The following is a 24,721-nucleotide window of genomic DNA, read 5'->3' as shown; positions in this document are numbered from 1 at the left end:
TTTGATCTCTCTAATCTCTGGAGAATCCTGATAGAATATGGGAAAGTCTAATATAGTCCAGATGTCCTTACAGTATATGAATCATCTATCTTGATACTTATGAAAAGCCATCTATTCTATATCCGCTTCTGTAAAGAATCAATAACCTATTCTATGATAGTAAATAGTCCTTTCCACGTAGAAACTCAATATTTTAATACTGTAATATTAAACTCACACAGATCAAACCTTAACCAAAAGGGTGAACAGGTGATATAAACTTATAGAGATGATAAAAGATAGTTTAGGAGATAAAATAGGTATCTTAAATTTTTTTCATTTGCATTTTTCTGGCTTTATTGAAATATAATAGATAATTAGTTGTTCATATTTACATTGTAAAATTCAATGGGTTTTTCAATTATAGTTGGCATACAATATTATGTTAGTTTCAGTTGTACAACTTAGTGAATAGAGATCTGTATAACCCACGAAGAGATCATCCCACTAAATCTAGTACCTCTCTGCACCCTTACGTATTTATTATAACATTGCTTACTATTTTCCTTATGCTACATTTTATATTTCCATGTCTGCTTTGTAACTGTCCATTTGTACGTTTTAATCCTCTTGCCCTTTTTCGCCATTCCTCCAACCTTCCTCCCATCTAGTAGCCCTCAAAATATTTTCTGTATTTCTGAGCTTATTTCTGATTTTATTGTAGTTGTTGTTTATTTTGTTCTTTAGATTCCACATGAACGTGAAATCATGTGATACTTGTCTTTCTCTATCTGACCCATTTCATTCAGCACAATACCCTCTAGGTCCATCAAGGCAATATCTTTTTCCAACACCTTCCTTTTATCCTCTGTGTGTCTTTTAATCTGAAGTGAGTCTCTTGTAGGCAGCATAAGTAGGGGTTTGTTTTTTTTATCTATTCAGCCACTCTATCTTTTGGTTGGAGCACTTAACTTTTTTTCTATTTGAGGTATTTGTTGACAAGACTGTAGCTATCACCACTCTTTATTCCTGTTTTTTGATACATGTTCTTTCTACTTAAAGAAGTCCCTTTAACATTTCCTGTAATACTGGTTTAGTGTTGATAAACTCCCTTAGCTTATTTTTGTCTGGGAAGCTCTTTATCTGTCTTTCTACTCTAAATGATAGCTTTGCTGGATAAAGTATTCTTGGTTGTAGATCTTGGGTTTTCATCACGTCAAATATTTTGTGCCAAGCCCTTCTGTATGCATAGTTTCTTTTGAGAAATCAGCTACCAGTCTTATGGGTGCTCCCTTGTAGGTAACTAACTGCTTTTCTCTTGCTGCTTTTGCAATTCTCTCTTTGTATTTAACCTTTGGCATTTTAATTAATTCCTCTTTTTTGGAACTCTCTGAGCTTCTTGAGGTATATTTCCTTCACCAGATGAGGGACATTTTCCATTATTATTTCTTCAAATATCTCTTCAATATCTTATTTTCCTTTGGGTAACCCTATGACACAGATATTTTTACATTTAATTGTGTCCCATAGGCTCCTTAAATTATTATTACAGTCTTGGCTTCTTTTTTCTTGCTGTTCTGATTGAGTGTTCTTAGCTTTCCCATCTTCTATACTGGTGGTTCAATCCTCTTCTTTATCCACTCTGTTGATTCCTTCTAATATACTCTTCATGTCAGATGTGTTCTTCATTTCTGACTGGTTCCCTTTTATAATTTCCATTTCCATTTTTATGGTTTTTATCTCTTTGTTAAAGTTCTCACTGAGCTCATTGAGCATCTTATAACCAGTGTTTTGACCTCTGAATCTGTTCGATTGCTTGACTATTCCTGGATCTGTGTTCTATTCTCCCTTATGGTTTCTGCTTTTTTGCCTTCCCGTTTTGGCTGCCTTTCTATGTCTGTTTCTATGTACTAAGCAAAGCTCCTAATTCTTCCAGTCTTATTAGCATGACTTTGTGAAGTAGGTGCCCAGTGGCACATTCCTGAGAGAAGTTCAGCTACAAGTCAAGTTTAGCCTTAGCCTACAGCCCCTCTGGGGCCAACTGTTAATATTCAGCAAGCAATTCACAGATGCTGTGCTTATAGTTGCCTCAAGAGGCCACACCAGAAACTGAGGTCAGCTGCCGCCAGTGTGAGTCTTATAGTTGTCTCAGCAAGGAACACTGATTCTGCTGCGGGCACAACTGAACGAGCCTTGGGTGGGGCCACGAATTGAGGGAGGTGTTGTGTATGGAAATCCTCTGAGAAAAGCAAATTCTGCAATCCAGTTCATGAAGTCTTAGCTATGGCAGCCCTGAGTCTGCACATTGGGAGTGGGGAGGCAGTTTAAAGAGGGCAGGTCATCTAATCCAATAAACATTAGCTGATTCACATTTAGGCTTCAGTCTGTGTGAGGTCTGGCATGATCCCAACCAATCTCCCTATAGGAAGAGTATCAGATCATATTTTAAGAGGTGTGCGGGAAGAAGAAATAATGCCGTTCTCATTTTTTTTTTGAAAAATACAAACTGCCACAGATCTTTTCTGGAAAATCTATGAATAGGGTAATTCTGAAAATACATCATATTTGGAAACTAAGAATGGCATTTACTTTTTAAAGACTCCAATAAAAATCTTTAGTTACTGCTTAAGTTATTTCTGTAGAGCAAACCAATATCTACTTTTCCTATTTTATAGACATGGTATTTATCTTTAACCTGTTTAAAGTTTATATATATGTTTCTTATCTTTAAGAATCTCACGTATTTTAATATTATAATTTTAGTCATATATTAGTTATATTCTTCTTCTAATCATTTTTTTAAGTGACATAAATTATTTTGATGAGACCTGTCATTGACACTGAGTGTCAAGAATATTGCTAACCTGCTTCAGTTATTTTGATTTGGATTTTTCTGAGTGTGCCCACCATGTGGACACTGTGTTTACTCTTGGAGACTGAAATGCACACTGAAGAAACTCTCTGGAATATCTTCAAGTTCAAAAATATCTGGCCAATAGTTACTTTTTTATAATCTTGTGAACATGCTCACTAAACATCTTCGAAAACATTCAAGAAGAGGGGAATTTTCCCTAATACCTAAATATAGGACTGTCGTACAACTCCACAGATGAACCAACACGTTCTTTAGGCTGTGGCACACTTTGGTTTCCTTTCACAAGATGAAGAATGCCTGACCAAAGAAGAAGGTCTTTTTTTTTCTTTCATCACTATATGTTTCCTAATTCTAAGACCCAGGATTGTGCTGACAAGAGGAACTGCAGTCATCTCTACATTTCTTGATTGATGCAATGTGAAACTGGTGCTGTATGGTCTGCTGCCCTTTCTCCCACCTCTAGTGATTGCATTAGCTGCATTGTTGAAAAGGTTTCAACTCTCAGAAGAATACCAAGGTAGAAAATGAAAGCTGATCAGTGGTAGCAGAGTGTACTGAGGAAAATAGTCAAGATCTATATTTTAAGTGAAGGCAAAAATGGGGGGGAAAGATTAGAACATAATGAAAATTATAAATTTGGGATATAAATCGGGGGGAAGGGAGGAAATGCCGCCTCAATAGACCAGAGGTACATGATAAAGACTTCAGATTGGTTGACAGCATAAGAAACATCTTTGAAAATGGCATTTAACTAAATTATAGTACAAGAGAGTAGACACAAGTCTACCAATTACCATAAACTAGAGCCCAAAATGTATTTTTTCACTCATTCTAAAATCAGTTGTGCATTATAGTTGACAGGCAAATGTAATGAAATTTTTTTTCCTGAAAGATGTTATTAAATATTGGTATGGATTTCAATTGATATTACCTTATAATCGAGTAAAAACTACATTTTATGAACATCTGACATTTTTGCAATGAGCATATATTTTTTTCATAATAGAATACTATCATAATTTTGAAAACACATAAATAAATTAAAATATGGAGACTATAAAACTAGATAAATGGCTTAGAGATTTTAATAAACTATTTATAATTTTTAGCTTTCTAGAAACAATATAGAATTACTATTTAGTAGATAAAAATTAGTTTTTGCAAGCACTTTCAGTGGCTAGAAAAAATTCATAAAAAAAGATTAGCAATCATTATGTATAGTATTACTCATTTTAAACTGAAAATATGAACTATGATGGGTTATTTTTTTCTTTTAGTTTCTCTGTACTTTCTACAATCGATATATTTTATTCTTTCACTCAAAAATATTTATTGTTTGTCTATTATGTGCCAGTCACACAGACACTAAGCTAATAATTACTTTGGCAATGCTAAATGAATAAAACTGATTTTTTTTCTGGAAAAAGAAGATAGTAGCTCTTGGGAATGTAAGGCACTTCATTCATAAAATATAACCCTAACATCTAGCAAATTGTTTGGGAACTCCCACCTGCTCCTGTCTAGTATCCTGGTCTTATCTTTGAAACATCCTACCTTTGATAGATTCTTTCCTGCTTACTTGCTCTAGTTCCAAATTTAGAATTACCAGCTAAACTCAAAATTTTTAAATGTATTTCTTAATGACTGCAATTATCTTTTATGTGTGAAGAAATGATCAGGCTTCTCAGTACTTCATGATTCTCAAAATGCAATACCCACAATATTCTCCTTCCTCTCAAATCTGTCTCAGCTTCTTCGCATTTTGCCAATATAAAGTCAGTGAACCTAATATCTTTTAAAACCCAGCAAATATAAATGTGTTTTCTAACCTGTACTTTAAATAATAAGATTCTAACTACACTATAAGCTGAAATCCTCTAGATTGAAAACTTTTCTAGACTTTTTCTTTGGTTTCACATAACAGATGTGGGTATTCCATTCTAGGAAATTCTGAAGTCAAAAGTTGGTGAGAAATGTCCTTATCTAGCTGACAACATATAGACATGCAAGTTTGCATCTTTTATGAATTTCAATCCATGTGCCTCTAGCATATCATGCCTAAGATAATTCTCTGAAATCTGTTATACCTAAAACGTATGTTCTCACTTATGGAGAGTATAATTTGAGATGGCAAAGATCTTTTGCTTCATCTCTGCATACAGTTCATTTTTTAAAGGTGTAATGGCATTTATTTCAAAGTAATTCAATAAAAACTTTTCAGAAATTTAGAATTAAGTTTAAGTTAAAAGATTTCAAGTACAGAACTTTCCCTGACCCTAAGCCTACAGTGCTTTCAGTTAATCATAACTTCTACACACCTTATTCACTTACATTTTCATTTATCTGTATTTTTTTTCCCCTGGGACAAGTAAATAGACAACAGATTTTATCATTTTAGTTGGCTCTCTTAATTAAACGACTTAGTTTAGTTGTTCCATTGCTTAACTGAGATTATATAGTGGTATTTTCAGAGGGACTATGTAAAATTATTTTTTTGTTTCACCTACATTGTTTTATCTCTCTAATTAGTGCCACTCCAAACATACCCATGCTTTTCCAATAATGAGAAATATACAACTGAAAGAGAATTTAAAAATTACCTGAGGACTTTCAAACTCAAATGCCTTAAGACCTAAGTAGAAAATGTCAATGTGTGAAGCGCAAGGTAAAAGATTAGAATAACTAGCCTGTGAAAACTTGAAGAATAGAATTTTCATAAAACATTAAAACCTTAACACTATTCTGGCCTTGTCTCCACACAAAAATCCACATTTGCTAGCTAGATTAGTTCCAAAGTTAGTAAGTTTTGACTTAATACAGTCTTTCATCATTATTGAAGAAAGTAATATCCAATAAGTGACAAAACCACAATGAGTTTAGTAAAATGACTATAAAACAAGAAAGATTAATTCAGTGATTTTTTTTAAAGGTCAGCAAGACCTGTAATGTCTGACCCCTTTCTAACTCTTCAGCCTCATTTCCAGCCATGTACCCACTCCTCGCCCTTAATCTCACTTTGACCACCCTGGCCTTCTTCCAGCCCCATATACCATTCCTCATATTCTGTCTCAGGGCCTTTCTTAACGCTATTTGTCTTAGGTGATATCTTTTTTAATTTCCTAAATTACTTGAGTTTGTAGAATGCCGTCTACAGTAAGTAACCCGATTGCATTGATAGTACAAATTTTTCACCTCACCCAACATCTATACCCTTTGCAACATCGATTTACACACATTCTTAATAAAACAGCAATCTATTTCACCACTTCTTGAATTTGGATTGGCATGGTGACTTTTTTCAGCCAATGCAATGTTAATAGATGTGACTCAGGCTCAGATTTGAAGAAAGTTCCCATGTATTTCTACTCGTTCTTACCTTATGTTGGTATTATGAGAACATGCCCAGGCCAGACTACAAAATTAAAGATAGAACACATTCAGTTTTCCCAAGCGAAACTATCTTAGTTCCGCCCACAGCCACCTGACACTTGAACAAGTCTAGCCAACTTAACAGCTCTGCCTTACAGAGGCACAGCAGGCCAAAGATACATGAGCAAGCACAGATCAGATCCCAATGAGTAGACTAGAGCAGAGGAACTCCAAAAACTCAGGAGCTAAATAATTTTTATATTGTCGTATGTTACTAAGACTTTGTGGTTGTTTTTTACTCAGCATTATTGTGTAGATAATTGAGGCACTCACTTCATAATTTCCAAAACATCCATCTGTGACTACCTTTAGTTGAGTCATGTTGACGGAAGGGCCTTTAGACAGGTCTAGGGCCAGTGAGATACAGGTGTAGCATACGCAGCCAGGTAAACACTTGATTAGGTTGTGAATAATTGTGGGGCTCAGATGGCAGGTGTAATTAGTTCAGAAATGGTTTCTAATTGATAATTATATTAGGTCAGAAGGTAAGAAGACTCAAGACCAAAAGCAAGCTTGTAATATGGTCAGACTGATGCCAACCAAATGACGAGAAATCCCAATCAAAGGCAGCATGATAAATAAAACAAGGGAAACATGTTATACTTACAAGTAGTGCAAGCTATTGCTGGGAATAACTGGATATACCTATATCAGCTAGGTATAAGTTAGCAGATGAACTCAGGATAGGATTGCCAAATAGACTATAGAATGCCAAATTTAATGACTTTTACATAAACTACTTAAAACAAAAGTATTCCCCACATATTTCATAAGATATACTAAAAAATTACACTTAAATTTCAATTTAATTGGGCATGCTATATTTTTATTAGCTAAATCTGGCAACTCTAATCTGAGATCCTCCTAGATGATATTCAGGTTGAAGCTTACTAGATGTCATATGAACACACTTTATAATTCTGTTTCTTCCAAAACACTGGCAGAGACAGAATTTTTCTCTGTAATACATCTGTGAATATTTTAATATATTCCAGATGAGGGAGTCAACTTCCACATCTGAGTGTGTCAATATATTATTATTGTCATAGTAATCTCATGTGTTTGTTTCCAGGTTATTTCCTTCTATCCCTGTGTCCCTTTCTTCATTCAGGATCTTTAGCATTCCTTGCATTAAGAAAGTGATGACAACAGACATGATGAAGGAAAACAGACAGTCAAGGGAATAGAAAATATTTAAAGTACAAAAACTAAAGATTGAAGAGAAATGATCAGAAAGAGGAAAGTTCTCTGTTACTAAGAGTTGAAAAAAAAAATCCCTTATATTGGAGATAATAAGAACAGTTGAATGAGACATGAAAAAGTAAGAAATTAGATGGTAGGTCCAGCAATGAGGGAATAACACCTGCGTAGAGACCCAAGAAGAGCAAATTTAGAATCTACAGACCACTGGGGTCCCATGTCTCCAGGAGGCACAGAGCTTACAGACTGCCAGAACTCTTTCCGTGAGGTGAATGTATCACCTGCATTTAAGATCTGTAAAGCTTCCCTTCTCGTTGGCTTTAGGAAGAAACATCCTTTGACAACATCACTGTTCATCAGGCTACCAGGCTATGTGTGTCCTGGGATTCTTCCTTGTTGACAACCAGCCTACTTAACTTTATGTGGACAGTTCCCTGAAATTCCGAGAGCTGTATCAAGATTAGAGCTGGGTCTTCTAAATCTGGAGAAGAGCTGGTGATTCAGAAAGGAAAATCCAACAGCACCTGTCTTAGGAGAAAATAAACAAAATTTAACAGAACTATTTGGAGGTCGCACATCTGAAGCAAGGGTAATAATAAAAAATATCTAAGTTACACATGGTTATCCTTTTGTGATGCTTCAGTTCTTCCAGGACCCCAAAGCAATTCTGGAACTACAATTCAGTTCCTAAGAATGTGGGTTCTAATGCAAGATAGTCTTGCATTCAAATCCTCCCTCTGCCACTTACTAGTTGTATGACAATGGGCAAGTTTATTAATCTCTCAAATCTTAATAGTCTCATCTATAAAATGCAGATAATAATCTTATTGAATTGTTAAACAAGATAATACATGTAACATAATTCACAGTTCAAACAATGCCCAGCATATTGTAAGTGCTCAATAAATGAGAGCTAAAAACAAAAAGGGAGGAAGAGGGAGGGTGAGAGGAGATGAGAGGGAGGAGAGGAAGGGGTGGGGGAGGGGAAGAGCATATTAAGATCCTAATACTACAGGCCAAGATTGCCTTTATGTAAACTTCATTATTTTGTGCCAAAATAACCCCTCATGGAGATAAGTCATCTAAAACAATTTTCTCCATGGTGTTCTCTTCTCTAAGAGTACCTGAGTGAAGCCTGAGATCAGCACTAGTTGTGTAACTTTGAGGAAATCTCTTATCTTGACATTGTTTTTCTTAATTTTAATATTTAGTAAACATTCGAGAAATGTGTACTTAATGCCTTTTTTGTGTATAAGACATTTAAAAGGGACAAAAGGCATAATACATTGTCACTACCTCTGAAGGGCTCATAGGCCTGTGAGGAAAACAGATGGGTCCACGGATAATAAATCCTTGGTACTATTGTTCCACTATAAACCATGGGGGATAACTGTTATTGTCATCCCCTGCAAGAATCAAATGTGTGGTGACAGTACTGATGCTAAACACTTTGCAAGGCATGAGATATTTCCAAATATGAAAGAATCATACATCCAAATGCCAATTTATAGCAAACATTTTGAAAAATATCAGTGATTACTTAAGACACAATAAATGGTAGCTGTTATTAATATTTTCATAATCATAAAATTATACATAATTATAGAGAAAGCAATGTAAGTAAAAATTTTCTCAAAGGTGACAAAATTGGAAGAATGCAGAAGAAATGACTTGTTCATTGGAAAGTACAAAGTAAGTATAAGATTACATATTGTAATTGTTAGACAGTCATAAACAGAAATATTTAAATACATATTAAACTCTCTGCCTTCAAGTCATCCATTATCCAGAGTTGTTGAGAGAACAATACTGATAAATGTCTTTGCATTTGTATGAATGTAAATATAATAGGAATTCTTATTATTTTTTTATTAATCTCCTCATTCCATCCTTTTGGAGACATGTTTATGCATTTCAGTTCTATTTGTCAGCTAATGAAATCCTCTATTCTATATTTTTGGTCTTCCTATAACAAAAAATTTCTTCTGGACCCTTGAGAAAAAAAATGTAAAACATTCTAAAACCATTCTGATTGTCGGTTATGTACTAAGAAAGAGTAGATTAATCCCCATGGACCTCATAGTTGCCAAAGTCCTCATTTAATATTTTTAGTTAGCTATAGTGTTAAGAGGAATTTAATAACAACACTCTGGATGCCTCCATTCTGTTACATGAAATAATTCAATACCTGCCCTGAGGTATTGAAGGTAATCATATACACTGGGTCTCCTCATACCTGAGGAAGGAGGAAGGGGCAAAGGTGATTACCTTCCTATAATACAAACAGCTATTATGTCTCCTTTCTTAAATTCATTTCAATTAAATGATGCCGTTTTTGTTTTCTTTAAGTGAGCATTATTTCTCTTGTCTTTCCTTTTTTTGGTTATGTTTTGTTTTGTTTTGAATATGAAAAAAGCCAATTTGTAGTTCACAAACTTTATTGTGAAAAAGAAAATCATGGCAGGACACGGAACAACAGGCAGTATCTTACACTGCTGGTGGTAGTACCAAGTGTTAAGACTATTTTAAAATATTTTAGAATTATCCAGTAAATTTCATGATATGTACATCCACTGTTAGAAATATATCCTAAAGAAATGGGCATACTTGTGCTCTAAGAATAAGAATAGTAGTATTATTCATAATAACTCCATATTGGCAATATATATATATATATATATATATATATATATATATATATATATCATCAAGAACAGACTAGATAAATTATAATTATATTCATAATTTGGAATGCTAAATTTTAACTAAAGTAACTTCATACATATGCAACAATGCGGATAATCTCCTGAATAAATAATTTTAAGTAAAAGATGTCAGACACTAAAGAATACATACTCTTTGATTCCATTTATTCAATATTCGAAACCATGTAAAAGTAGTTATAGTTCTGAAGCTTGCATTCTTAAGTTTTAGACTCTCAGAAGAAGGATAAGATTACCATGGAAGTCAAAATAGTGGTTACCTTTTCAGGAAAGAGGGGACTGTGATTAAGAAGAAATCTGCCAGGATTTAAGGCCATCAGTGATGTTTAATTTTTGGACTTGGTATTCAATATATTAATATTTTGATCAATGTCTTCTGCCCTTTTCTATATGTGTTCTATATTTCACAATAAAAAAGGTTAAAAAATATTTTTTGTTTGTTTTTTGTTGAGCAATTGTCCCTAAACAGAGAAAAGAAGTTGACAATTATTGAATTTATACTTTATCCTACATAAGCATAATCTTTTCTAATTTTAATAAAAATCCTGTAAAGGAGTTATTATCTTCCCCCCTTGGAAGGATGGGAACAGAAGCTCAGGGAAGTCCAGAAGCTTGCTCAGGGCTACATAACTAGTGCCAGCTGGTCCAGTAGCTAAACTCAAAGGTGTGACCCAAAGTCCATGCTTTTTATAATCTATAGTGCTAACATAACCAAACTTGGCATAGCTTTATGGATAAAAATTTCAAATTTCAAATTCAAATTCTAACTAAACACACTTTCAAGGTCTGAGAATTGATGTACAAAAATCTTCAAGTATTTTAAATGAAATCAAAAGAATAATTATTTAAAAATATATGTAGCTAATTCTGCTCTAAATCCAGAGCATTCAATTGAGTAAATGTGCTAGATTATGTTCTGTTTCTCCATAAACTCTAAAACAGTTTTGTGAGTCATTTGGCTCACACAAAAGAGGTTCAGAAAGGAAAAATGCAAGTTTAAAATTTTAACTTCTATTCCAAGATCTTCTCCTTTATTGTCAGGGATCACAGAAATGAAAGACACAAAGAAGAAATGCTAATAAAATCTTTAACTCTTTACAAACTGGGAGAAGACCCAGAAGAAGACTTCATTCATTTATTTCGTACATAGTTATTGAGTGCTTATTATTACAACTTGTTCTAGGCCCTGGGGATACAATGATGAAAAGACACACAAGGTGCTAGGGATTATATTCTATGCAAGAGACCGACAACAGGTAATTAAACAAATGAGGTATCTTCAGAGAGTGATAGATGTTCCAAACCAAACTGGAGTAATAGGATGGAGAAATATTGGAGTCGCATTGAAGGTGGGGTCAGTAATATAAGCCAAGGCCTCTTTCAAACAATGCTCTATGAGCGGCCAGAAAGAGGACCAAGAAGCAGCCAAAAAATTGGGGGAAAATATTCTACATAGAGGTTATAGCAAGTACAAATCCCTGAGTTAGAACTGTATTTGGTGTTTTCAGAAACAAAGGAGCACATTGTGACTGAAGCTCAGTGTGAGGGTGTATTAGTTAAGATTTGATTCAGCTTCAAAATAACAAAAAATCTAAAGTAACGATAGCTTAAACAGACATCATCTATCTGGAATTGAAAGGGAAGATTCACAAAGCCATCAGGGACCATGTTCTTTCTATATTTCAGCTTCATCATCCTTCTTGTGATCAAAAATGACCACATGAGCTCCAGCCCTCACAACTGAATTCCAGCTATGGGTGTATGAGAATGATGAAAAAGAATTTATGTTCTCCTTTTAGAGATATTTCCTGAAAGCCAACACAACACTTTCATATGCATTCCATAGACCAGAATAAAAGACCAAATGGCTCATCTAACTGCAAAGGAGGCAGGGAAATCCTAGCAGAAAGCTAAATAACTGCTTTATTTGTTACAAAGAAAGAAAAAAATGTATATTTTATATGACAAGTAATTGTCACAGGAGAAAAGAGGTAGGAATGGAATATGGAAAGGTAGGCAGGCCTAACTCATTTAGGGACTTGTGTACCATAGTAATTGAAATTTTATGCTTGAGGACAAGGATCACTTAGTCCTAGGATAATGCTTTGCTTAATAGAGGGGCTATTGGAGGAAGCACCTCACCTATATATCCTGTATATAATCACTTCTTCAAGCCTGCCTCAGGGATTACTAGGCTTTTAAGGTGGTCACCATAACTTGAAGTCATCTGACTCTTCATTTATCTCCACTGTTTTCAAATTATTAACCATATCCTGTCAATTCTATTAACATAGTGTCTCTTGTACAAAGAATGAAAAAGCTTGACACAATAGGAAAATTTTGAGTCCAACAATCACTTCTAATAACCTTCAACCATGGAGGAAAAGAGACAAAAAGAATGTTGTTTTGTGTTATGGGTGTAAAAAAAGCTTCTAATCCCTGGTACCTTTGATTGTGATTTTATTTGGAAATAGAATTTTTAAAGATATAATATAGTTATGATGAGGTTATATTGGATCTAGGTGGGACCCAAATCCCACGACTGTTGTCCTTACAAGAAAGTCAGATGAAGACACAGGGACACAGAAACACAGAGGTAGAATGCTTTACATGATGACAGAGGCAGAGATTGGAGTGATGCAGCTGTAAGCAAAGGAAGGCCAAAGATTGCCAGTCAACACCAAAAGCTAGAAAAAGGCAAAGAAATATTATCTCTCAAAGCCTCCAGAAAGAATCAAACTTCTAACACCTTTATGTTGGACTTCTAGCTCCAGAACTGTGAGAAAATAATTTCTGTTGTTTAAGCCACCCAGCAGGTGGTATAGGTACATTCACTTATCAAAAGTTTGCTTTGCAGCACTTTGCTTTTACAAAGGACTTAAATTAGTACCTGTTTTCACTAGCCAAAAGAAACCCTTAGGGGATTTCCTTTTTTATGAAAAAAGGAAAAAAGCAAAAATAGCATTCAGCATTTGTTTCGCTGTGAGCCTTTATAGAGGCACCATGCACTGGTAAGTAAAACTATATTGTACATATATTATTTCTACTTTATAAAGGTTGTATAGTTATCATGTTATTTCTGCTTTTACTATATATTAGTATTATTTTGTGTTATTTGGTATGATTTGGTAGGTTAATTTTTGGGTCCATGAATGATCAAAAGTTGTTTCCATAACAATAAATGGTACAGTCATTTTCTCTTATCTGCAGCAGATATGTTTTAAGACCCGCCAGTGAATGCCTGATTGTACCAAATCCTATATATATTGGGTTTTCTCCTATACGTACATACATACCCATGATATAATTAATTTGTAAATTAGGCACAATAACTAATAATAAAATAGAACAACTATAACAATATACTGTAATAAAGGTTCTGTGAGCATGGTCTCTCTTCCTTTCCCAAACTATCTTATTATACTGTATTCATCTTTTGACTTAAAGAAAGCACTTTACAGCTCCTCTTTGGCGTGTCTGAATTTCCAGCATCACTGCTCTTGTGTTTTGGGGCCATTATGAGGTAAAACAAGGGTTATTTGAACACAAGCCCTGCGACACAGGACAGTGGACCTAATAACGGGAAGGACTATGAAGTGACTACTAGGCGGGTTGCGTACACTGCACAGAGACGCTGGAGGAAGACATGAGTCACGTCCTGGTGGGCATGAGAGACCACGTGAAATTCTATCATGCTATTCAGAATGGCACGCATTTTAAAACTTAAGAATTATTTATTTCTGTAATTTTCAATTTAATATTTCTGGACCATGGTTGACCACGGGTAACTGAAACCTTGGAAAATGAAGCATCAGAGAAAGGGGGGACTACTGTAACTGTTTCTTCGCTTCACACCATTTTGATTTAGGATAGATTTCATAGGAATGTTCTACTTTTGGTTAGTGGGAGAAAACTGTATCTTGTTATGTCAGCCTTAGCAAACTAATACAGGCTTTAATCAAAATCTAGGCTGAGAATCAAATTTTATATTATACTTTATTATTTACTAAGACCTTCTAGGTTATCTTTTGGATCTAATGAAAGAGACTGGCAATTCAGAGGAATAATCTGTGTGCATAAAGTTGAGGTCTCAGTGAGTTTTGAGTGGATCATTTTTCGTATCATAAACAGAAATCCCCATCACAGTAGCCTGCGGTCAGGTTCCTCCAAGCAGTGACTTTGAAGGGAAATTATACAGTAAATTCAGTCTGAGTTCTCCATTCATAGCCCTCCAGGTTTGAAAACACCAACACTGTAAATTACTATGAAGGAGAAATCGAAATCAACTGGAACAGATACAGTGCAAATAGGCAGGTCCTCCTCGTGCCCTTCAGCAGGCTAGTTTATTGGCTCTGCATTTAAAATCTTGATGAAAATGTTGACACTCCATTCAAGTTGCTTAACCTCCATCATGGAGATCATTGGGAAAACTTAACTACAAAGAGTTTTTCAGAAATAGTCCTCCAAAATTAGCCTAATTCACTTTAATTTTAAATGCTGTAAAATGTTCATTCTTGCTTCTCATTTTAAAAGCACAGCAAAATTCACCCTAAGTTCAATTATAACCGTGATTGAAATCATGCCCTCTGGGTACATACAAGATACATAGTATCTCTTGCACAGCATGAAAAGTTCATGATCACTGACAGAAGCAGGAAAAATTAATGATTAGCTGTAATTTGACATTTTCTTTGTTCTCTCACCCCCACCACCTTCACAGTGTATGAAGTGTGTTGTCAGGTTCAGTCATTTGTTTTTGTCATTATACCTCTCAAATCTGCTCTTTCCATTTCATCTACTAACTACTTTCATCTAAGCCCTCATCACATTGCATCTAAAATTATGATTCTGATCTAATTGGTTTTGAAAAATACTATTCTCTCAAATGGTTTTTTATTCATTTTTCTTATTGCTTTCTATTCATCATCTGAGTTTTTACAGACTCTGCCTCTCCACAACATTTCCAATAACGAAGTCAATACATCATATATTTGGAAAATGATGTCATGTTTTCCTTTCAGTTACTGACATATTTTATCTACAATGCCTCTGATGATTGGAATAAAATTGAAAAAGTGCCACCTGTGGTAGCTGGGGCCAGTTTCCCGAGGTCCTGCTAAGAATAAAAGTTAGTGAGGACTAACCTTTATTGAGTACTTTGTCTGTGCTAGGCATTAGGCTTAGAATTTCACATACATTCACTTGTATTTTTTTATAAGAACTCTATGAGCTAAGTCCTACTTTAATTTCTATTTTACAGATCAGGAAATGAAGATACAGAGAAAATGAGCAACTTATGCAATTCACTAAAGACACTCAAACTTTAGCTCAAGATTTGAAGCTTGTTGTCTGTTATAAAAGTTAAAACTCTCATAAGTAGTCAATTGAGCAAACATTTTCTAAGGTAAATTTCTTATGTCCTTATGAATCCTCAAGACCACTTGGTTAGCTACATAAGGAGAAGTAGGGAAGAGCCTTGGTCTAGAACTGAAAAAATGGATTCTAATTATAAATCTGTTATGTTACTATGAGCAAGTAGCCATGGGCTTCAATGTCCTTATCTGAGAAATTAGGGCATCAAACCACGTTACCTCTAAGGTACTTTTCAGTGATACTTATTCTCCCTTCTTCCAGTGTTTGTTTCCCCCTGCTGCTACTAAATCTATATTAATTAGTGTGTGTGTGTGTGTGTGTGTGTGTGTGTGTGGAGAGAGAGAGAGAGAGAGAGAGAGAGAGAGAGAGAGAGAGAGAGAGAGAGGAATGTTTATTGTAACAGGAAGCAGAAAGCTGAATTAATAATACATAAAAGTCAATTTGCTCTTTTTCTTGATGGAATAGTAGTGTTATTTAGTTCCTTAAGGGGGTTGAGGACCTGAGCCAACATCTCTGTAATGATCTTGGCCACCAAGTCATGATGCCAAGATGGATGTAGCAGTAAGTATAGGTAAGAGGGAAGCACTTTCTCAGGAATTCTCTGGCAAGCTTTCAGTTAGCACCTTTTGGGCTACAACTAGATTATATGCTTACTCTTAAACCTGGGATTGGGTTCAGTTTTCTTGAAATCAAGGAATTTCTGAACAATTTTGGAACAAAAGTAGTAAGGCAGTAGTTTTGGGGGTAGTGAACCAAACGTATGCCATAATCTACATGCTTACGTACATATCTATAAGAAATATTCCTCCAATACATACATGATAAGGCCACTTCACATTTCAAAGCCCTTCAATGGTTGCCATTAAAGTCAACTCTTAGAGAAATATTAAACATTTTTTATAATGTAACTCCTTTTTAATTCCCAATTTTATCGGACCATACTCCTTAATAGGTATCTTAGGAACCAAGGAAAACATTTTCGTCAGTTTTCTAAGCATCCCATGTGAATTCCAATCTCCATTCTTTCACTCATCCCATTTGCTTTTCCTGGAATGCTTAACATTCCTATTTATCAAACTCTTAGTTAGCATGTCCTATATGCCAAGCACATGGTAAATACTATAGAAGCTGCACATGTCAATAATAAAAAAAAAAGGTGGGGTGGTTCCATAGAGTTGTGGTCAGCACATCTGCTTTACATGCAGAAGGTCCTGGATTCAAGCCCCAGTAGAGCCACAGTCCACATCCCGGGTATGCGCTGAGTGGGTGGAGGGAGACACCTCGCCTTCGGAAATCCAGTTTTTAAGGGAAGACAGTAACCAAGGGCAGAAGTGGGATTAAAATAATAATAATAATAATAATAATAATAATAATAAAGTTATTTTCTCCAAATTTCAACAGTCCAGTTGTAGAAATAGGCATATACATAATTAATTATAATTATGTAATTATAATACATAACATTACAGTACAATAAACAGTTTTCTCTAATCTTATTTCTATGCATACAACTGACTCAGCTCAAGTCCCAACTTATCTGAGAAGTCATTAATCTTCTCAGTTTAGAGTGCTCTCCTTTTCCAACTGTACTTTGTAGTACATTTTTTCTAGAGAATTATGTTCTAGAGAATTATATATAAATATACTTTGCACATATTAAGAATATAAGCTATAAATCTCTTTTAAATTTTATCTTTTCGAAGTACAGAAATTTTATTCCACATTTCTTTATTTCTCTGGGACACATGTTATTCATTCTTTAATTCACTCATTAATTTATGCATTACTCACTTATTTAATTGTTTCTATGAGTAAAACCTCATGCCAGGTATTAGGCAGAGGAGCAGGAAGAAAATTACAATAATAACTAAGATACTGTTCCTTGTCTTAATGACCTTACAATACAGCAGGAAAGGTAAGTCAGACAAATAACCATGATATAAGGCAATCTTTAATAAACACAGAAATAGAAATACAGTTAAGAGGTGCCATTAATGGTGAGCCTTGGTGGGCAAATAGGAGGTTAAAAGATCCAGAGATGGATTAGGGAGGAAACTTATTCAATTCTCTGACCAAGCCCCCTTTCATACCTGAAACAGAGAGCATGTATTATTTTTCATTTAGCACAGTGTCAGAAGTCACAGAAAAGGAATAGGTGTGAATGTTGGATTTGATGGCTAGACATCGCAACATTGAGTGAGAGAATCCAAGATGAATTCCATCTCTCAGCGATAGCTGTAAAATCTTCCCTGCATTAAAATATGTCCCCTGTCTATTCTATCTGTTCCTAAAAATACACAATTAGCTCTTCCTTCTTTGCTTTTTTTATTCTGCTGTTAACTCTCCTGCTTTTCTGTATCCTACATTAAATACAATTGCTCTTTTTACATAGTATTCAACTGGGGATTATATTGCTTAATCACTCTGAGCTATGGTCTGAAGTAAAATCTTTTAGGAATTAACATTCACATCATACAGATTATAGCAAGGGAACATCATGTCCCCAACAGTAATGACCAAGAAGCAAAGGGGACTTTTATTCAAAACCTAGGAAAAAATAGTTCATGAGAAGGCAAGTAATTTCAATTAAAAGATCATTAAAGGTCTGAATCCCCAGCAGATACATTGCCTTTATTCTTTGATCTTCTGTGGCTCTGAAAATCTGGCCTAAACCACAGCCCTGTCAGCCACAAGACACAGGGATTTGATAGCTCTCAATTCCATTACGGCTTCTCTCTGATCAATTAGGTGACCTTGAAAGAAACCCACTTTCCAGTGCTTCAGTTTCCTTGCAGACAAAATGAGAATGCTACCAAGTTTCCATAGTTGACCAGAAGCATGAGAGCAAAGCCCTCTAAGGACATAAGGTGCTAAATGAGAAACAAGATGAAATGTGTAATTCAATCGATCATGCACTGACACTGGCTGTGCCCATTTATTATTACTTTTCAATTTCTAAAGTGATAGCAAAATGGAAATTCCACTAATTTTTCAAGAACCTGAATCTTATTTTTATAATCCCAGGCTTTATGTTGCTGATATATTGTAGATATAATTTTTGTGTGCTCCAAAAGGCTTTCTGCTCAGAGGGCACTGCTGTAAGTTGTGGATAATTTATTTTCCCCAGCTATTATATTGTGTAAATTACCATGTTGGCAATATTTTAGCCTTTCACACTTTGAATCAGTGCCCAGAATAATTCTAACAAGATTTTGATTCTCCGGAAGCAACCTCAAGGAAGAAAGCTCTTCAAACTGCCTGCATATTCATTTAAGCATCAGCGAGAGAAACATCTCTTCCAGGTCAAGTATAAGGAGCACTTGAAGGTTAAGTGATACTTATCTCATCTCCCTGTTGATATCTATATCTTCCTCCGCTGCCAGAAAAAAATCATAAGAAGTTGCCAGCTAAGCACACATTCCCCAGCCTTTTCACCTCAGGATGCAAATTCTAGAATTGGAACCCAATTTAAGGCCTATCAGAAACATCAAAGAATTTGATTCCAGGGATCTAGCCACATAACCAAGCCTATGTTGTATTTTATCATTCAAAGGAGATATTTTGGTTTTCAGCCAGGAAATGTCTTATTTCTTAGTATTAAGAATAATTAAGAAAGGTCAAAAATAAAAATTAGACTGCCAGGTGAGGGCAGATCAGGTGCTCCAGAAACATGCCATGTGGAAGGCTCAGTAAGGAGATGGCCTCCACATAACTTTTTCTTTGATGCTGAATAAAAATATAGCCTTATATAATAACAGGAAAAAGAGAAAGCAAAATGCTTCTATTTGGCTTTACCTCCCCATCCTTACCTCTAACCCAGTTTAATGGGAAAACATTTTTTAGAACTCTTTACTGGAACTCAGGGACCCAACGCCACCTCCAAAAAAATCTCCAAGCCCAGTTGTAGGGCGGATTAGTAATCTCTCTTTACAACATCTGCTTCAAACCTGACTAGCTGCACGTGCTGGGTAGGTATTCTTTCTTAATATTCTTGATTATAATAATATAGGATATTGTTAGTGCTAACTTCTTAAGGATATTGTGAGAATTCAATGAACAAATGCCTGAGTGCCTTGCCCAGCATAGGACACAATAAAAATGATCAACTGTTACATTTATAAAAAGGTGCTGATTATCACTGATATAACATTAATAATAAAGATAGTCTAATAACACAGAAAAAGAGTCTACAGCTCAATAGAGATGATTTTTTTTTTTCCTCAAGAATCTCCTGCGCCAAGTCAGTATTGATTAAGGGCACTAAAGGAGGTAAGCCTAGCTACAGAGAAATTAATAGGCTTATTTTCCCTCACATGCGCCTCAAAAATACAAATCAACTTTTATCTGTTTTAGCTAAGCTCTCCTTTTATCTATTCATGCTCCTATCTAAAAATGCAAAAGTAGTTTAAGAAAAGAAGCAAAAGGCCCTTAAAAGTACTTTTAAATTTCTTTCAGTTTTCTAATGACCTTAATAAGCTCCCTAGATACATCTTACAAAGTAAAAAAAAAAAAAAAAAAACTCTGAAAATATTAAAGTAATTTTGTTTTCTCCAGTGGCGCGATTCATTCTAGGTGACTGGTAAGATACATCATCATGAATTTTATAAGTGTTCAGTTAACAGTGTAAGGAAAACCACAAGAGAAAACACTTTCTCTTTGATATCTTGTAATATATTTGGATGGAGTTCTGTTGTAAGATTTTTATTGTAGCAATTTTTGAGTTTTCACCTCAAATTCCAGTTGAATGATGACAATTCCGAATGTTCTTCCTCTAACTGCTTGTTAGGCCAAGCAGTTTTTGACACTGTCAGAAACTTTCCAAGATTTTTGGTCAAAGGAATAATTCACTAAATTGAAATTACTGTCACTCTTTTTGCTATCTTTACTCATTTAGTGAGTGTTACTATGAGAAGGGCTCTGCTATAGACACAGAGATTACAAGAAACAAGTGAAATAGCTTGATTTTGCCATTGAAATCATAAACCTCTTCTGAATGGCGAAAGAAACATCAAATTCCTGGACAGAAGAAGCATAAAACCTAAACCACAGATCCATAGTCAGGAACCATATGTAAGATGGAGTGCACCTTGATGGTGATCCACTTCTGTGACCAGTCTTAATATTCCGTTGGCTTTCTGTAGACTAGAGTTCAAGAAGTCTTTGCCCCAAATCATTCACAGGTAGGAATGGCTTTGTATTCCCTGTCTACGCAGGGAATAGTTTAATTTACTAAGACAGCGTTTCTCTAATAGCAGTTCATGGACCACTTGCAGTAGTCTCATCACAGCTGCTTTATTAAAATCCAGACTCTTAGACTCCACTGCTAAAGCTCCTTAATCAGAATCCCTGCAATAAGTTCTAAAAAATCTGAATTTTTAATAAACTATCCATATTAATTCAAGGAAGGCATATACATGAAATGAGAACAGACTTTATGACCCAGGAATATCAAATCTATACATATTCATTATGTACAGAATAATTTCCAAGGTGATATTGGGAGATTCCAAGAAAAAGAAGTTATGCCCAACTATCCTCAAGCAACATAAAAGTAACTTAATATAAATATCCATGAAATAACAAAACTGCTTAGCCTTGAAAGAGATGAGAGCAAAGTCATGGTCTTCCTTAAGGAAGTGGCCAGTTGCCTGGTCAGAATTACATCATTGTTCCCTGCTAAAAATGTTTCCTGCTTTGCTTTTAGAGTGAAATTGAAAAACTGTGACTCTGGCCTCCATAGACAAACAGATGGTATATTCCCCCTTAAGTGTCCAGGAATTCATGTTGCCAGCATCCACCAGAGCAGGTATGAAGGTTAGGCTCATTTGGAATGTTAAAACTTTTCAACAAGGAGATGAGGCTACGTACAAAGCATAAAAGCCACACATTATCTGTTCACCCATCTGCAAGACTGCCCCATGTCTCCAGGGTGTATTGGAGAGTCTCACCTTCAGCTTCGAGGTCTACTTGATCTGAGACTACAACCTAGTTGGAATGGAGTATAGATAATACTAATCTATCAAAATAGATTCTGTTGCCCCTTAGCAGTCACTCTAATCACTTTCTATGTTGTTCTATGTTAATGAACTAAATAAACATCTCTTAGTGCTATCTTCTAAGAAAAAAATTCAGTCTTTAAATTATGACTAATTCATAATATGACTTCTCGGAGGAGGAAAAAATATAGGAAATTGTGCATAGCTTCAAATTTAAGCTTTAAATCAGACTATAGCTCATCTCAGCTCACATTAGATGCTTCAGAAAATTTAGTTTGATTTTTTTTTTCTTGCTTGTATTGATGGATATATTATGGAGACAAGAACTGCAAAGGCCATTTGGATTCCAAAAATTATAGAGAATACTTGCCCCCAAATAAGTCAATAATAAAACAATTCTCCAGGCAGGTGTTTTCCAAAGCTCTGATCACTGAGCCCAGAGAAAGGAAAAACTAAGATTTTTTTTTTTCCCCTGGAACATAGGGAAGTAGTTGTGAGTAATATTTTTGGCTTTTGGATTCTTACAGATGGTGTCAATAATATTTAAGTATGTTTCCAATTTAGCTTTCTGTAACCAACACAGCAGTTAATGCAGGTCTATTCGCCGTGCATTGGTTTTTATGTCTATAGATCAAAAAGTAGAAGCCTAAGCTGAGATCCCAGAGAGCCGTGGGAGCTTCAGGGGCAGTGTGACATGCTGAGATGATCGCAGTCTGTCCCTGTCAGAGCAGTTTCCCATTGAGCTAAGCCCCTGTCATCATGTATCATTATCTGTAGGAGATGAGGCAACAATTCTGTAAAAAGGAGATATTTTGAACTATGCCCTGCAAAAACATAAAATATAAAGATGAACATTTTTCAAATAAACATCTCCGACATAAGCAAAAAGTGAATAATAGATTGATTCTGAAATAGATATTGAGAGAAAGAAAAAATAAGAAAGGGCTGGACCCTACTGGGGAGAGCCTTCCTCAGGAAGAACAGGAGGACTGGAGCATTTTCTCCTCACCTCTGAAGAGTGGTTTCCATGACATCCACTGTACCTAGCAGCATATATCCTACCTACAAGGAGATAATCATAAGGATGTTACCTGAAGCTGCTACTAGCACTGCATTTTTCAATTAGCTGCAATAGTAAACAGAGAACATGTTGTGAGAAGACTTAGACTCATAAGTATGCCCATAGCTCTTGACACAATGCAAGTCTTGAAATTATTTGAAGGTCCCATTCATGCAAGCACGCTTGCCTTAGAGTCTTTTCAATATCTTCTTGATATTTTATATGATGAAATGAGGACACAAAGGACATATGCCACTCCCCAAAGCACACCAGTTATCTCAAGTGAAACACTGGTGTTACTGAACTATGAGCTGTTCTGGTTGGTTACTTCTTGTAAAATTATTTCAAGTTGAAAGAACAAATGATAGGCAATTATAGTTATTCGTATTTGGACATTTGGCAATGAAAATGAATAAAGTAAGCCTTTAGCATCAGGGAAAACAATTGACAGTATGTATTTTCAATGATAAATTTGTCAAATAAATATTAGAATTTTGGAAAATTTGTATCCATACTGAGCTTGATATCTTCCCAATACTTAGACTTTTCCTGATAAAATCTGTAGTATTATTAACTAATATGTTTTTGAATGCTGTAAAATGAAATGTGTCAACATTTAGAAGAAAAGAGCTATGCATGATACTATAAAATCATGTAGGATGCATGATCCACTTAAACTACAAGATAGACTAGTGGGTCATTATAAAACAAAGAATGAAAAAGTTCATTTTTAGCATTTCAGACTTCATATTTTAATTAGCTTTTAAGAAATTACCACTTGTTGAGTTTCAGTATCGTATCAAGGAATAACATATACAATTATCTAAAAGACATTAAAATATTCCTTCTTTCCAAATATATATCTGTATGAGACCAAATTTTCTTCATATACTTTATGTAACTACCAGATAGTAATAGACCGAATGCAGAAGTAAATATGAGAATGCAGTTGTCTTCTATTAAGCCAGTCATTAAAAGAATTTGAGAAATACAAAATATGTCATTCTTCTCACTACTTTTTTCTTTAGAAAACATAGTTATATTCATAAAAATATGGTATTTAACCAATACTTTATTATTACTTTAAAATAGATAATAGTCTACGGCCATGCCACCCTGAACAAGCCCAATCCCGGCTGATCTCGGAAGCTAAGCAGGGTCGGGCCTGGTTAGTACTTGGATGGGAGACCACCTAAGAAGATCAGGTGCTATTGGCATAAAAAATAAAAAATAATGGATTGTAAACTGACAAGGTCCTTGCAATCTGTGAGGTCAACTAAGGGTTGCCTTGCCTAAAACTAAATAAAATAAATAAAATAAAATAGATAATAAAGGAATATTTTGGAATTCTTTTTAGTTTTAATTTCTAATATGGTAACTACCAATAGATATAACTACGTTGAAAAAAAAAAAGAAATCCCTTATAGTCCTCAAAAATTTTTAAGAGGTCCTAAAATCGAAGAAGGGGGAAGGAGGGAGGTAGACAGGAGGAAAAAAATTAAATCGATTCTTCAATTAAAAAATGAATGAATGAATGAATGAATGAATAAATAAATAGATAGATAGATAGATAGATAAATAAATAAAACAATGTGAGAACTACTGCTCTCAGTAAAGGGAGACTCAGTGGATCTATTTTTTATTCCAAGGAACTCAAGAAGAAGAGGAGAAGACAGTTACCAGCATAGTGAAGGGCAATGCAAAGAGCATAAGAGACACTCCTGGTTTATATCCTGTAATCATATAAATGTGAAAGAGTTAGACCACCTTTTGGTGATCCAAAGCACAACAAAAGCTTGGAGGTATAGGGGAGGAAAACTTTTTTCTTTCTCTTTTCTTGGCTCTTTTGCTGACCTAATAATTAAATTGACATAAGACAGATTAACAGAGAAAAAAAGCAAATTTAATTTCGTATATAAGGGAGCTCATAGAAGTTTGTAGATTCAGAGAAGTGATCAAAGCAGGTGGCTTTTATACCATTTAGACAAAATAAATAAATAAATAAATAAATAAATAAATAAATAAATAAATAAATTTGTGAAGAATTGACAAGATAGAGGAGTTTGAGCTTGGGATACTAAATTAG

The 24,721-nt window shown here is 34.8% G+C and overlaps 1 pseudogene; it reads left to right on the top strand.

The window, feature by feature from the left end:
• Positions 1-23,733: 23,733 nt before the first annotated feature.
• LOC120612127 (uncharacterized) lies at positions 23,734-23,852 on the top strand (annotated as a pseudogene).
• Positions 23,853-24,721: the final 869 nt, after the last annotated feature.

This window comes from Pteropus medius, unplaced genomic scaffold, assembly GCF_902729225.1.
Source record: "Pteropus medius unplaced genomic scaffold, Ma_sr-lr_union100, whole genome shotgun sequence".
NCBI lineage: Eukaryota > Metazoa > Chordata > Mammalia > Chiroptera > Pteropodidae > Pteropus > Pteropus medius.
The sequence above is the reverse complement of the archived record's forward strand: the minus strand, read 5'-3'. Positions and strand labels throughout refer to the sequence as shown.